Here is a 15,361-nt window from a genome sequence, read left to right as displayed (position 1 = left end):
TTGCCAAGGAAAACCCAAATGAGGTCATAAAGAGTTGGACAGTGGCTGAACAACAGCATCATATTAATGATAAATTTGTAGTCCTATGTGGGTTCCTAACACTATATAGATCAAAGGTTCTTAACCTTTTTTTTTGTCATGATCCTATTTTGCAGTCTATAGGCCCTCCACTCAGAACAATGTTTTTAAAGGAATAAAATAAAATATGTAGAATTACAAAGAAAGATAATTATACTGAAATATAATTATTGAAACATAAAAAAGGAAATTCATGTATCCCAGAGTAAGAACTCTTGCTCTAAATTTAAAGAGTGAATCAAGAATTTGGTGTAATTTTTTTACCATACAAAATTGTATTGGAGAATGATATACTATCCTTGACTTTTGTAGCATAATCTTAAAGTCATTGTTGGAAAATATTTAAGGGATCTGGCCGCAGTTCAGCATCAAGAAGAGTAATAGCACTGAGGCTGCAAGATTGCTGTCTTGGGTGGTACTTTCATGGTTCCGTCTATTGGTTGCTCATTGCCATGAATTTACCTTCTGGTTACTCACTACTGTGTGTGAATCTGTCTCCTGACTTCATTCATATATATATATATATATATATATATATATATATATGTTTTTTTTTTCCCCCCTCACCTATAAAATAGAGAAATAATAGCACATAACTAACAGCATTGTTGCAAAGATCAAGTCAAAAGATATTGTTAAAGCATCTGGCACATAATATATATAAGTGCTTGTTTCTTTTTATTACTGTCCTTAGTTCTGTTTTGTATTACTGTGTTCTCCTCTATCAAATACCCTTTAGTAGTTGATCCTTCTATCTGGAAAATAATCCCAGTTCAGGAACATCCAGAAGGTCTACACTGGCAGCCTGATAGTTAATAGTGTTATGGTTATTTCTCAAATACTTCATGCTCAGGTATAGAAAATACATTATTTACTTCTGTTCATTACCCCATCCTACAGATGGTCTCTTCAGGTGTTATGGGAACTGCTTTCTCCTTCCCCAGTACCATTTTCCGCTTTTTACTAAACTTGGGGTGAATTAGGTCAACATTCCCCTTCTTTCTCTTAAAGGAAGGCTCTGAGTAGAATGGTTCTTGTTTGCTCAACATCTCCCACTAATTTCCTTTTCTACTCACTCTCCCTTTTTGTCTCCTAATCCTCATCTTTCTTCAGGGATACTGAACTATGCCATGAAAATCAGCCTGGGCTTATCTCATGAAAGTACTGGAAACTTGGAAGGAGGAAAGCAATTAGTATCTGCTACCAACCAGGTACCTCATCACATAAGTTGGATGAGATATAGCAACCTTCACTATATATATACATATACACTCACTGAAACACACACACACACATATATGTTATGTGTGAATATATACTCAAATAAATCTGTGATCTCATCAGTGTGGGTATTTCCTTAGATCATGCAAACTGCAACTCATTCATTTTTGCACATCTTATGTAACTCTTGTGAATGTGCTCCTCTAAACTAATCACATTTACAGCTTGTTTTGAAAATATGTCCATGAGCAAATACTAACTTTGTTCAAGCTAAAGGAAAAACCCATTCTCTACACTTTTTACACAAATCCAAACTAGTTCCTTTTTGAGATGCTTTCTTCCTTCAGATTTTACCATATTAAGATGGAATTGAAAGCATTATTTATTTATTCATTAAATTATTTCCAATTACATGTAGAAAAATGAATTTATTTTAAAAAATTGAGTTTCAAATTCTGGCTTTCTCTCAATCTTCTCCCACTCTTTGAGAAGGCAAGCAATATGATTATGAAGCTGTGCAACACATATTTCTATATTAATCATGTGATAAAAGAAAATTTTAAAAAGATGCTTCAATAGTCACTTGGAATTCATCAGTTGTTTTTGGAGGTAGATAACATTTTTCATTATAATGATGGGATATGGGTTTCAGAAGCACTGAATCCCCCAAAATATTGGAGTTTCAGGTACTCCTCAAATAGTCCATTAAATGTTATAGAGTGAGGGTTGGACCCCTAAAATATATATGGGTTTTAGGCTGGTGTTGTGAGTCATTTCAAAAGAATTTATAAGCTTAGACCATTTCCAAATCAAGAAGCAAAGATTTTAGTATTAAGCCATTAACTGGCAGACTAAATTGTGAGTTAGTAAATAACAAGGAGAAAGACATGAGCTAAATTTCCTATTGGAGCCCACAATTAACAAAGGGAAGATGCCATAAGACAGGCACTCTCCTAATGAACTTGTAACAAAAGGAGGCAAAGTTCCTAGAGAATTTGCTGTCATAAGGTGGGCAGTTCTTAATGAATTCACAAAAAAGTGGAGTATAAGTAGGTTCTTGTGTAACAGAAGAATAACTTCAAAGGCTGACATCATAACTTGGCTTTCTGATTGGATGTGACTATGGGATCATGATTTTTGTCAATGGAAATAATTCTGCAAGAAATTACAAGATAATCCTGTCAACATTCCTCCCTGATAGTTTAGGGAGTAATTTGGGAATTCATCTGGATACGGTCCATTTCAACTAAGACCCACTTAAGTTCCTTTTAAATTCAGCAAAAGCTTTCCCCTATTGAAAAAGGCTGAAACTCTTGAGTCAAAGCACGAGCACTTGAGGCTAATTACCAATTGGACAATACTCTATAAGAATATGCTTGGAAAATGGCCCTTCCCACTATCCTGTGCTGGCCCAATCGTTTGGTGTATACAGAGAATTGTGGGATGGACTGAGGGTGCAGTGAGACTAGTCAGGGTCACTTCTTCAAGAGAGAGAAAAGGTGAGGTCACAGAGATCCTATGTATCTACTCTCTTCACTTCTACCGTTAAAGATCAAGAATAAAGGCTTTTGCTTATCCTGACTCTGACTGATTCTAAAGAACCCAGGGTCCTGACTCGGGTCGCCACATTTGGTGCCTAATGTGGGGCCAAGGATCCTAATTTCACTGAAAAAGTCCTCGGGGACCAGGAAATAGGGTGAGTATTTTAATAGACAAACAGGGAACTTACTTTGTTAAGGGCTAAACTAGTAACCTTTTCTAGCTGAAATGGGGGAGATGTTAGGAAAAGATTCTCCCCCAGCCCCACCCCTGCCCCCACTCCAAGGGGGTGTTACAGAAAGCATGCTTAAGATGATCAAGGAATAAGGCTTAATTATAACTTGGTTGCAGATCGCTAGACTCTTGGGTACATCAGAATGCACATCCCCTTGGTTCTTAAAGGAAGGAGAAATAGGTCAAGATAATTGGAAGCTGGTGGGAAATCAATTGCATGAATACTACAATGATAAAGGTCCTCATTCAATTTCCAAAGAAACATTCTATACATACAACATAATACAATTGGCCTTAAAGAATCCTGCAAGTTATAGAAAAAGGAAAATTTTAAGAAAGGCCAGATGAGGAAGTGTGAGGAAAAAGAGGAAGACAATGAACAGATTAATAGCAATATCACTAGAGGGCATGTGGAGTTAAGTGAGGACCTGGTGAAGGGCATGGTGAAGGGTGTGGTTATTCTCACTCTGACCAGGCAGCTTCAATCCCCCCTAAACCAGAACTGGTTCTTGACACGCCCCCATCAACTTCACCTTCCAAGATGGAGGGAAGAGAAGTAATGGGAGGGACAATGATATCACCATCACCTCCCCTGCCAGCAATCACCCCCTCCTGTGACTAGATTACAAAAGGCAGTACTTAAAGCCACAGAAGAAGGGCAGGATTTAGGTGATTTGAAAATCAATATGTATCTGGTGATTCAACAATTTAACTCTTCAGATCAAGAAAAGAGAAGATACACTCCTTTTGATCTAGAAATCCTTGAAAACCTGAAAAAGGCTTGCACACTTTATGGGGCTACATTAGCTTATGTTACAATGTTATTACAGAATTTGGTTTATGAAGTCTTAACCCCTAGGGACTAGAAATCTATAACAAGGACATGCTTAGAACCTGGACAAAACTTGTGGCTTTCTGAATATAATGAGCTCTATAGGATACAAGCCCAACTAAACAGTCATAGGGGAGTTAATCATTCAATCACCTATGACCATCTAACAGATGTAGGTTCTTATGCAGACATTTCAGTACAGATTAATTTCCCCTTAGCAGCACATGAGCAAATTGCTGCTGCTGCTATCAAAGTATGGGCTTTTCTACCCAGTAAAAACAAGAGTGAGGCCTTCACAAAAATTGCACAAGGACCAAATGAATCCTTTGCTGATTTTGTGGGACGTTTGCAGACAGCTGTCATATGAACTAATGGTGAAAATGCAGTAACAGACATTATGATAAGTTAACTTACTAAAGAAAATGCTAATGAGGTTTGTAGAAAGATTATACTAGGACTATGCAAGGATGCTTTAGAGGAGATCATAAGACGCTGTGCCACAGTAGACACAAATACCTTTTATAACCAGGCTATGATGCAGACTTCTCAAGATCCCAACATGGGAAAACAGGGTCCCTTTTGGCAAGGGACTTCCAGAGAGACTCATCAATGCTTTCAATGTGGTAATCTGAAAGGGCATCTGAAAGCTCAATGTTGGCATAGAGACAGAGTGAGACCTAATGAAATTTGGCAAATGGATTTGACCCATTATAAATCTTTTGGTCATCTGTCTTTTATCTACGTTGTGGTAGATACCTTTTCAGGATTCACTTTTGCAATACCAGCAGGCAGCAAAAGAGACAGCCTGAGTGGTCACTGAAGTCCTTATACAAGTATTTGCAATTATGGGTATGCCACAAGCAATAAAAACAGACCATGGACCTGCATATACTTCTAAACATTTTGCACATTTTTGTGCACAGTATAAGATTTTACACACAACTGGCATACACTTTAATCCTCAAGGACAGGCAATAGTAGAGAGAAGAAACAGAGACATTAAGACACTCCTCCAAAGAAAGGGGGAGCCACAGGTAACCCTAGAGAACTTCAAAATCTAGCTCTTTATACTATTAACTTCTTGATTTCTAACAAAGATGCACTGGCTCCAGCAGACAGGTTTTATAACCCACCAGAAGGGCAGCATCCAGTGTGAGCAGCTCCACTGTCTCTAGATAATCGCCAGGTGATGTGGAGAGACCCAGAAAGTGATGAATGGAAGGGACCAGATAGGTTAACTGCCTGGGGGAGAGGGTTTGCTTGTATTTCTTCAGCAGGAGAAGGAATCAGATGGGTGCCAACGAGCTGTATTTGCCTTGTCCATCGGAGAGAGATGGAACAGACCCTTGAAATGAAGGAGAAGGCCCAAGAAACATCAGGTGGTTCCATCACTGATTGTACCCACCACTGAAAAAACCTGGTAGTTATGGTGTTTGACTCATGGACATCAAGAATTGTTGGACTTCAAAACCCTTAGGAATCATTGGAATCCCTGAGACATGATAAGACTGTTGTAGGACTTGAAAATCCCCAGGAATCATTGGATTCTCTGATTCATGATAAGACTGTTGTTGGAATTCTACACCCTCAGGAATTATTGGATTCTCTGAGATATGATAAGAATGTTGTAGGACTTGAAAACCCTCAGGAATCATTGGATTTTCTGAGAAATGATAAACTGTTGCAGGACTTCAAAACCTGCAGGAATCATTGGATTCCCTTACACATAAAAAGACTGTTGCAGGACTTCAAAAACTTTGAGGATCATTGGATTCCCTAACACACGAAGCAATGGACAATAGATTGGTTTTGGACTATCTCTTGACTGCTGAAGAAGGCGTTATGTGTGACTGATGATTACATACCTTCCTTCTAGGACTTCTGGAAATCTTTTACAAGACCATGTTGATTTATCTTGTTTGTTATATCACTACTTGCATGTACAATTATTACACCACATTGAGCCTGCACTGCCTGTGGGGAGAGTCATCACTGCTAGCCTGTGCTTTATTGCTATGTGCTTGTGTAATACCTCCCATGCTGATGGGTTTGTACACACCTGTCTCTAATAAGACCCTTCAGCCCAGAAACCCTCTAGCAATCCCCACTTCCCTTTGGTGCTTTTCATCTCCCTTCCTGAGATGTCAGGGAGGGCTGATTATTTCCTTTTCAGTGCTTTCACCTCCCTTCCTGAGAAGTCGGGGTGTGGGGGAGGGGGTATTCACCTGTGTTCTAAAACAAAAGAAAGTGGGATATGTAAGGGGCTAAAACTCTTGAGCCAATGCACTGGGGTCAGACAATCGAATACTTTAGGCTTATTACCGATTGGACAATATTCTATAAGAATATGCTTGGAAAATGGCTCTTCCCACTATCCTGTGCTGGCCCAATTGTTTGGTGTATACAGAGAATTGTGGGAGGGACTAGGAGGTACAGTGAGAATAGCCAGACTCACTCTGGGTGGGAGACGAAGAGGTGAGTTTGGGGAGATCCTACATGTCCATTCTCTTCATTTCTACTACTAAAGACCAAGAATAAAGATTTTTGCTTATCCTGCCTCTGGCTGATTCTAAGGTATCTAGGGGGCTAACGTGATTATCACACTCTATCAATGCCCCTTTCTATAACTTAAATCAACACTGGGGTGCTAGCAGGGTCATGACTTTTTGCTGGGAGTCTTATTCACCCCATAAATTGTCTTAGATCATTTCCTGGATCAGAGTGGCTAAGTCTTTCATGGCTGATCATTCCTACAATGTAATTGTTACTGTGTACAGTGGTTTTTTTGGGTTTTTTTGGTCTGTTTGTTTTGTTTTGTTTTTTGTTCTACCCACTTCACTTGGTATTATAACATGTAAACATTCCTAGGTTTTTAAAAACTATCTTGCTTGGATGTTCTCAGAGAGGCCTGGAGAGACTTACATGAATTGATGCTAAGTGAAATGAGCAGGACCAGGAGATCACTGTGGCAACAGAGAGATTACACAATGATCAATTCTGATGGATGTGACTCTTCTCAACAATGAGATGATTCAGATCAGTTCCAATGATCTATGATGAAGAGAGCCATCTACACCCAAAGGGAGGACTGTGAGAACTGAGGGTGGTTCACAGCATAGCATTTTAACTCTTTTTGTTGTTTTCTTGTATTTTGTTTTCTTTCTCATTTTTTTTTTCCTTTTTGATCTAATTTCTCTTGTGCAGTGTAACATGCCCTCCTGGCAGTTACTATTACCAGTCTGTCCAAGGCCCAACAGAATACCTTTGACCATTGACCTTTGCAGTGTCAACTCTACCTGGCTTGCCTCCTCTGAGGCCTTCAAAGGTCTCTGGCCATGATTTCTTGAATTTATAGTCTAATAACCGGTAGCACGCTCAAGAACAGCCATGTATAAACTTAAAAGCCTTTATTATACCTACTCACATAATGCCCTGACTTGTTAGTTCCCTAGTGAACACCTGGTCTGAAGACACATGTGTTTACTACCAAACTTCTTACCTCTCTCGGCTATCCATCAGCTTGGCTTGGCTTGGCTAACCCAGGCTAGGGAGCCAGGTTAAAGAGAGCGACTGCTGTCTGCAGTGGGCTTATAAAGGGGCTGTGAGGTCACACACACAGCCAACCAGTGAGAGAGCCGTCACCCATTACAAAGCTATCTCAATATGTCCAGGATCCCACCCACAGGGCAGTCCTATATCCACAGAGAATACTTCTAGGCCACTTAAATCTCCTGTTGCACTGTGCCCGCTCATTTAAAGGACCCTTACAGTGCAACATGATGTTTGTGGAAATATATATAGAAGAATTGCAGATGTTTAATATATATTGGATTACTTGCTGTCTAGAGGAAGGTGTGTGGGAAGGGAGGGAAAATTTTTTGGAACACAAGATTTTGCAAGAGTGAATGTTGAAAATTATGTACATCTTTTGAAAATAAAAAGCTTTAATTAAAAACAAAACAAAAAACTCTCCTGCTCATCATTTCTCATATTACATAAGATGGAATTACTTTTAAAAAAATACAGCAAAATAAAAACAATCTACTTTTTAAAAAGCTTTCTAAGTTTTTAGTTAAAGTTTGAGTTTTGTTGGACCAGGTGATACTAATATTTTGCCTTTTATTTGGAAATTGAGGAGGGGAAATGTGGAAAGATAGTAGGGATTCTTGCTTCTGTAGATTTGCATGGCAAATTTCCCCCAATTTAAATGATAGAAATATTAGTGTGTTTTGAACAGAGGTGTGATTATTATTATTATTTTTTTATAAAATGTGGAAACTACTCGATAACCACTTTCAACAAGTTGTTGAATTGTTAATTTGTAAGTTTAAGAAATATTTATTTGGATCACAGTTTGGGGAAGAGTAGTTTTTATTTGTTTTGCCTAGTGTATCACAACTTCCTTCCCTTCTACTCATCTAGAGTTCTAAAGGAGGAAGTTTGGTAGAATAGATAGTTTAGACAGATAACAAAGAAGGGTTGGATGGGGGGGGCAAGTAGAGACATAATAGGTAAATAGATGATAGAATAAACAACTGTATGGTCATGTATTGTTTTTACATTAAATATTTGTAGGGGATTAGTCAGAAGGTATGGTATAATTGAGAGAATACTGGAGTTGTAACCAAGATGGATAAGTAACTATATGACCACTGGGTAAATCACTTAATATTTCTAGATGTCAGTAGCTCAATACCTCTAGTTCCTCAGAGTGATAAGTAGGAATTCTAGCACATAGGGAAATTTTAGATCATGTTATCTAAATGCTGATGTGTGTATGTGTGTGTGTACTTATTTTTTACTTATTTTTATTCGTTTATCTTATTCCCTTACTTAAGCTATTGACTATTTCAGTTTCTTTTCTATTTCTTTTTTGTTTTCTGAGTAAAGCATTATGTTGTTGATAAAGATATTTTTGTTTCTTATCTACCAATATTTAGACCTTTAATTAATTTTTGTTTTATTTCTACTATGCTCACATCTGTGTGAAATAACAGTGGGGATAGGAAGCATCTTTGCTTTGTACCTTTTTTTAGCTGAAAAGTTTTAAGCTTTTTGCCTTCAAAAACAATGTTGGCTTTTGTTTTTAGATACATGATTTGTATTATATTTTTAAAGAATCTATGCTTTTTAGAGATCATAGTTGATTGCTTTTAGCATAAAAGAATACTATGTTTTGACAAAGGCTTTTTTTGACCTATTGCTAGAATCATGTGTTCTTTGTTTCTCTTCCATACCTAATTTAAATTCCAAACAATAAATTTGCAAATAGCCAGGAAAAAGGCTTTTTGCTAAGTAGAATGGTCGATTCTAATTGCCAATACCATTCCCCATCTGTGAGCAATTAGAACAGATACTGGAACATGATATTGTAAAATGCAAAGGAGATTGAAGAGTATCTCTGAATAAAACATCCTGTAAAGCTGAACTTAATTACAACAACGACAAAATGTGGACTTTTAACATAATGCCAGTATTTAAGTCACCCATCCAAAAAGAACCTAGAGGTGAGAAAAGCATTCAGTTTGCATATAGTCCAAAAAACAAAAACACATGATAATAATTAAAAAAAAAATCATTAAATTGTCATTTAACACCAATTGCTTCATAAAAAAAGAAAAAGAAAAGAATAAAAAGCATTAACTCTCTCTTGCTTTTTAAACATTTTTAAAATTTAAAATTTAAATTAAAAAAATTTGATTAACAATTCTGATGGACATGGTTCTGATTAACAATGAGGTGATTCAGGTCAATTCCAATAGGCTTATGATGAAGAGAACCCATCTGCACCCAGAAAGAGGACTATGGAGACTGAATGTGGATCACAACAGTATTTTCCCTTTTTTTGTGGTTGTTTGCTTGATTTTTGTTTTCTTTTTCTTTTTAATCTGATTTTTCTTGTGTAGCACAATAATTGTGGAAATATATAGAAGAATTGTACTTGTTTAATATATATTGGACTACTTGCTGTCTAGGGGAGCGAGTGGAGGAAAGGGAAGGATTCTGCAAGAGTAAATGCTAAAAACTGCATATGTTTTGAAAATAATAAGCTTAAAGGAATTTGATCAAGGATAAAAAATTATTGTATATTTATTGGTTCATATTATACCTATTATATCCCTACATAAGAATTCAAGTTTTATGTCAAAATTATTCTTTTATTTCTCCTGGTGTTTAGAATAATCCCTTATACTTAATTTGTGAATGAGTGAATGAAATCAAAGAAAAAAAATAAAAGAAAAATGGATGTGGGTGGAGTTCATAACCTGAGCCAAGATTAAGCTAAAAACCTTTATCATCTATTCTCAAATGACCTGAGAACTGAAGGAGTCTTTGGATCAGAAAACATCAATTAGAGGAAGACCTAGAAAAGGAGATAGGTATATTTCAGAACATGTTTCTTGCCATCCAGGGGAGATAAGAAATGTAATGGATAGAGTTTCTGGCCTGGAGATGAATCATCTTCCTGGCTTCAGGACACTTCCTAGCAATGTGACTCTGGGCAAGTCACTTCACCCTGTTTCTCCATATATAAAATGAACTGGAAAAGGAAATGGCAAATCATTCCAATATTTTTGCCAAGAAAAGCCCAAATGGGGTCATGAATAATTGGACACAACTGAAATGATTGAAAAGAACAGCAACTATAATCCTATGGAAAATGGGAAAAGTTTTTTTGTATTATATTATTATTTTATATTTATATTTATTATATTATTATTTGTATTGTATTTTGTATTTTTTTTTATTAGTTTCAAATAATAGGGAGTTGCACAGAAGTCTAGAACCAATCTAAACAAATAACTGGTGAATATGGTTCAAATTGAAGAGAACAATGAGAAACAGATCAGGAAATGAGTCAAATTGTAGATGTCACAGAAACTTTTAGGAGAAGGACATAGGAAGAATATACAAAGTCAGTGTAACCTTAAGGATAAGTAAAGAAATGAGGATTCTGGGAATAGGATCGTGAATTATGAGTTGAAAGACAATCTATTACAAAACCCTTTATTGTACATATGAGAAAAAAGGAAACACAGAATAGCTAGTAGCATAATTGGAAATTACATCTTGTAACTTCAAATTGTGTACGTTCTCCATTATACTCTGTTGCTTAAATGTCTTTTTCATTATGGAAGACCAAGACTAGGGCAGGTGATCAAAAGATAAGATCATCTATATGGCATAAATAGGTTCCTTTGAGGTCAGAGGGAAATCATATTTGAAAATATGAGGAAGAAATAATGATTATTTTTGCAAATTTATCTCAGGCTATAGTTTTGATTATTTTTGTCTAACATCTATCTAGGAATCCAGCCTAGACAAGACTGGGAAGACAAGGAAAAGTCTAAATGAAAAACTTAAGTAAATTCTGCTAACTAATCCAATCTTTGGCTAAAAATGAAAATTAGAATTAGGGAAGCTGCACTCTGTGAAATCTTATTTAAAATGTGATTTCTTTACTACCCTTTAAAAAAAAAAAGTCACTTTTGAAAGTTGAAATTTTTTTGTTTGTTTGTTTGTTTTTTGTTTTTTTGCTAAGGCAATTGGGGTTAAGTGACTTGCCCAGGATTATACAGCTAGGAAGTGTTAAGTGTCTGAGACCAGATTTGAACTTAGGTCCTCCTGACTTCAGGGCTCTCTTCACTGTACCACCTATCTGCCCCTGAAAGTTCAATTTTAAGACCTTATAAGGACCCTCTCTTTTTTCCCCTTCTGATCCTTACTGTATTTCATTAAGGGGGCTCCCAGGTTCTGATTAGAAACTTGGTACCTTTTAATTTTTGGGGGGGTTGATCAATCTCATTATGGTAAGATTAACCACGAGTTCTTTATGCCCTTCTGTACTTAAGTTTCTGCTGTACTGTTCCATCATTTTTTTCAGTCACATCCAACTCTTTGTGACCCCATTTGGAGTTTTTGACCCCATTTGGAGTTTTCATGGCAAAAATATCAGAGTGATTTGCTATTTCCTTCTCCAGATCATTCTGGCAAGGTGAAGTGACTTTTTCAGAGTCATATAGCTAGTAAGTGTTTGAAACCAGATTTGAGTTTAGGAAGATGAATTTTTCTGACTGCAGGCCCAGCATTTTATCTATTCTGCTACCACTTAATAGTTTGTTTTGATATGAAGTTTCATATCAATGAGCCTTTATCTCCTTTGTTTACTGATCCTTATTTGACAGAGTAGGGATCAGAAAAAATGAAAAACTGATGGTCGGAAGCCACTGGCCATTTGGATATCAACCAGAAATTAAGATAAAACAATCGTTCGAAATAATAGTGTTAAATAGAAAGTGTAATTTAATTAACAAAAAATTTTGCCTAACACTTTTCAGGAATAAGTGTATAACACAAGATGTATATGAATCTTTAGAAAGTTTTTATAAATTCCAGGGCATAAGACTAGCATAAGACTGTATTTGACTGAACAAGGCATGAATTGTTTAAAATAATGCTATTATGTATTTTGTGATTCAAGTGTGTGAGATATTTTAAGAATATCATATGTGAAAATATGTGACTAATGGAATTGGATTTGAACCCAGGTTTTCTTGACTTTGGGCCAAGTGTTCTAGCTATCAAGACACTTAGCTGCCTTGTGACGAATGGAATTGGAATTGGAAATGTATCATATCAATAATTACATTGGAAAGAAAATTTAGGCCTGATTGAATTTATTATTTTGCTATATATTTTTCTATAAAATATTTTAAGAAAATATGTTGGCTACTCAAGTCTGTTATACCATATACATGATAAAGGCAAAGACCTGCATTAAACAATAGAATACTCCTTGCATCCCAATGTCATTTGTAGACTTTCCTCGCCAGCCATCCTTAGCCTCCTTCCCTCTAGTCTCTGATATTGAGGTGCCCAGGGAAACACCTCTACATGTACCCCCTTACCTTCTCCAGCAGATTGTTCCCTTTTTTCTCTTGAACCTTCAATCTTCCATATCTACTTATTCCTTTCTAGTAATATGCTCCGATCTCTTTCATCCTTAAAAACCCTTCACTAGCTTCTACTACTCTCTTTCCTATAATTCCTTATCTCTAATTACACAGTGACCACCTTAGTTCAAGCCTTCCTCACCTCTCACTTAGACTTTTACACTGTACTCCTCATTGGCCCTCTGTCTCAAGTGTCTCTCCCATTTCAATCTATTTGCTACACAACCAACAAAATGATTTTCCTATAATTTAAGTATGACCATGTCAAGCCCCTATACATTAAATTCTAATGTCACCTAATTGCCTCTAGGCCAAACTATAAACTCTTGTCTTAAACTTTTAATATTCTGTTATCTGGCCCCAACTTATCTTTCCAGCTTCCCAGCCCACTCTATGTTCCAGCCAAAATGGCTTTCTCTCTGTTCTATACCACAGCATTCCAACTCTCATTAGAAGTCTTTGATTGGCTGTCCCTTATGCCTAAAATATTTTCTCTCCTCAAGTGTGCTTCATAGGATCCTTTTCTTCCTTAAAGTTAAAATTTGAGCACCAACTTTTCCTTGAAATCTCTCCTGATTTTTCCAACTGCTAGTGCCTTCCCTATCTAATTATGTTGTATTTATTCTCTTTAAATATTTTCTCTCTATATTTATATATGCATGTATTGTCTTTCTGAATAAATTATAAGCTTTTTGAGTGTAAGGATTTTTTATTCTTTATATTGGTACTTCCAAGACTTAACACAGTGTCACACAATACATATTTAATAACTTTAAGTTACTATTTGTACTTATAATTAATATTGTATTGGTGAATTGTATTTATGATAGTGGAATCATAGGATTTAGAACTAGAAGGTATATCATTTATTCCAATTATTAAGTTAAACTAGTTCATTAAATAATTGCATAATGTCATAATATCGATAATAAATGAGACAATGGACTCTTATTTTTTAAAATCTATAATAAATATGTGGTATTCAGACTTGAAAGTCAATAAAAATAAGGAAGACAAAAATGACCAGATAGAAGTAAATGAAAAGAAAATAATAATATAGGAAAAATGAAGAATCAAATCTAGTTAAACAGTTAACTTTTTTCTACAATATTAAGGTTATGTTTGATTACCACCAACTTACATAACATTTTTCTTTTCTTTTTTTTTATAAACAAGGTAAATGAAATATCTATAACAGGTTCATCTTCTCAGCAGTCGGGATCATGGGGATCAGATCTTGCACCTGAAACCTGGGATAAGTGGAAAGGATGTATCCTAAAGATAGATTAGCAATCACTCAGTATTCTACCCTTTCTTGTTTCTTCCTAGGTACTGTCAAGATGTTACCTGTCAGCTATCATTTGTCAATCAATGACTAGTATATATTATCCTAGGGCAGCTTGGTAGTATAGTAGTTGTACAAGGCCTGCAGTCAGAAAGACATGAGTTCAAATAAGTCACTTATCCCATTTTGTTCCAGTTTCTCCATCTCTAGAATGAGTTGGAGAAGGAAATTGCAGATCACTCCAATATCTTTGCCAAGAAAACTCTTAATGGAATCACAAAGAGTCAGAAATGATTGAAAAATAACTGGACAACAACTATACCTTCCACCAAAGCCCCCTCATCTTGTTAGGTAGATTCAGGCCATTAACACTTATTCTTTTTTTTTTTTTTAATTTAGGATTTTTAATTTTCAAAACATATGCATAGATAATTTTCAACATTCACTTTGCAATATCCTGGGTTCCAATTTTTTTCCGTCCCTTCCCTCATCCCCTCCCCCAGATGGCAAGTAAATCCAATATGTCTAACATGTGCCATTCTTCTATACATATTTCCACAATTATCATGCTGCACAAGAAAAATCAGATCAAAAAGGGAAAAAAATAAGAAAGAAGACAAAATGCAAGCAAACAAAAATAGTGAAAATGCTATGTTGTAATCCACACTTAGCCCCTACAGTTCTCTCTCTGGTGTAGATGGCTCTCTCCATCACAAGATCATTGGAACTGGTCTGAATCACTTCACTGTTGAAGAGAACCATGGTCATTGTATACTCTTGTTGTTGCTGTATACAGTGTTCTCTTGGTTCTGCTCACTTCATTTAGCATCAGTTCCTGTAAGTCTCTACAGGTCTCTCTAAAATCATCCTGCTGATCATTTCTTACAGAACAATAACACTCCATAACATCCATATACCACAATTTATTCAGCCATTCTCTAGCTGATGGTCATCCACTCAGTTTCCAGTTTTTGGTCACCACAAAGAGGGCTGCCACAAACATTCTTGCACATACAAGTCCCTTTTCCCTGTTTTAAGACCTCTTTGGAATATAAGCCCAGTAGTAACATTGCTGGGTCAAAGGAGATGCACAGTTTGATAACTTTTTGAGCATAGTTCCAAATTGCTCTCCAGAATAGTTGGATATATTCACAGTTCCACCAACAATGTATCAGTGTCCCAGTTTTCCCGCATCCCCTCCAATATTCATCATTATCT

The 15,361-nt window shown here is 36.1% G+C and overlaps 1 long non-coding RNA gene across 1 annotated transcript; it reads left to right on the top strand.

Moving 5' to 3' along the window:
• The first annotated feature begins 2,797 nt into the window (after positions 1-2,797).
• On the top strand, positions 2,798-6,455 carry LOC141561156 (uncharacterized). Its single transcript, XR_012487977.1, has 2 exons — positions 2,798-2,995; positions 5,179-6,455. It is a non-coding gene; the product is annotated as an uncharacterized LOC141561156 (long non-coding RNA).
• Positions 6,456-15,361: the final 8,906 nt, after the last annotated feature.

The sequence above is a fragment of the Sminthopsis crassicaudata genome, chromosome 3 (assembly GCF_048593235.1).
Source record: "Sminthopsis crassicaudata isolate SCR6 chromosome 3, ASM4859323v1, whole genome shotgun sequence".
Taxonomy (NCBI): domain Eukaryota; kingdom Metazoa; phylum Chordata; class Mammalia; order Dasyuromorphia; family Dasyuridae; genus Sminthopsis; species Sminthopsis crassicaudata.
The sequence above is the reverse complement of the archived record's forward strand: the minus strand, read 5'-3'. Positions and strand labels throughout refer to the sequence as shown.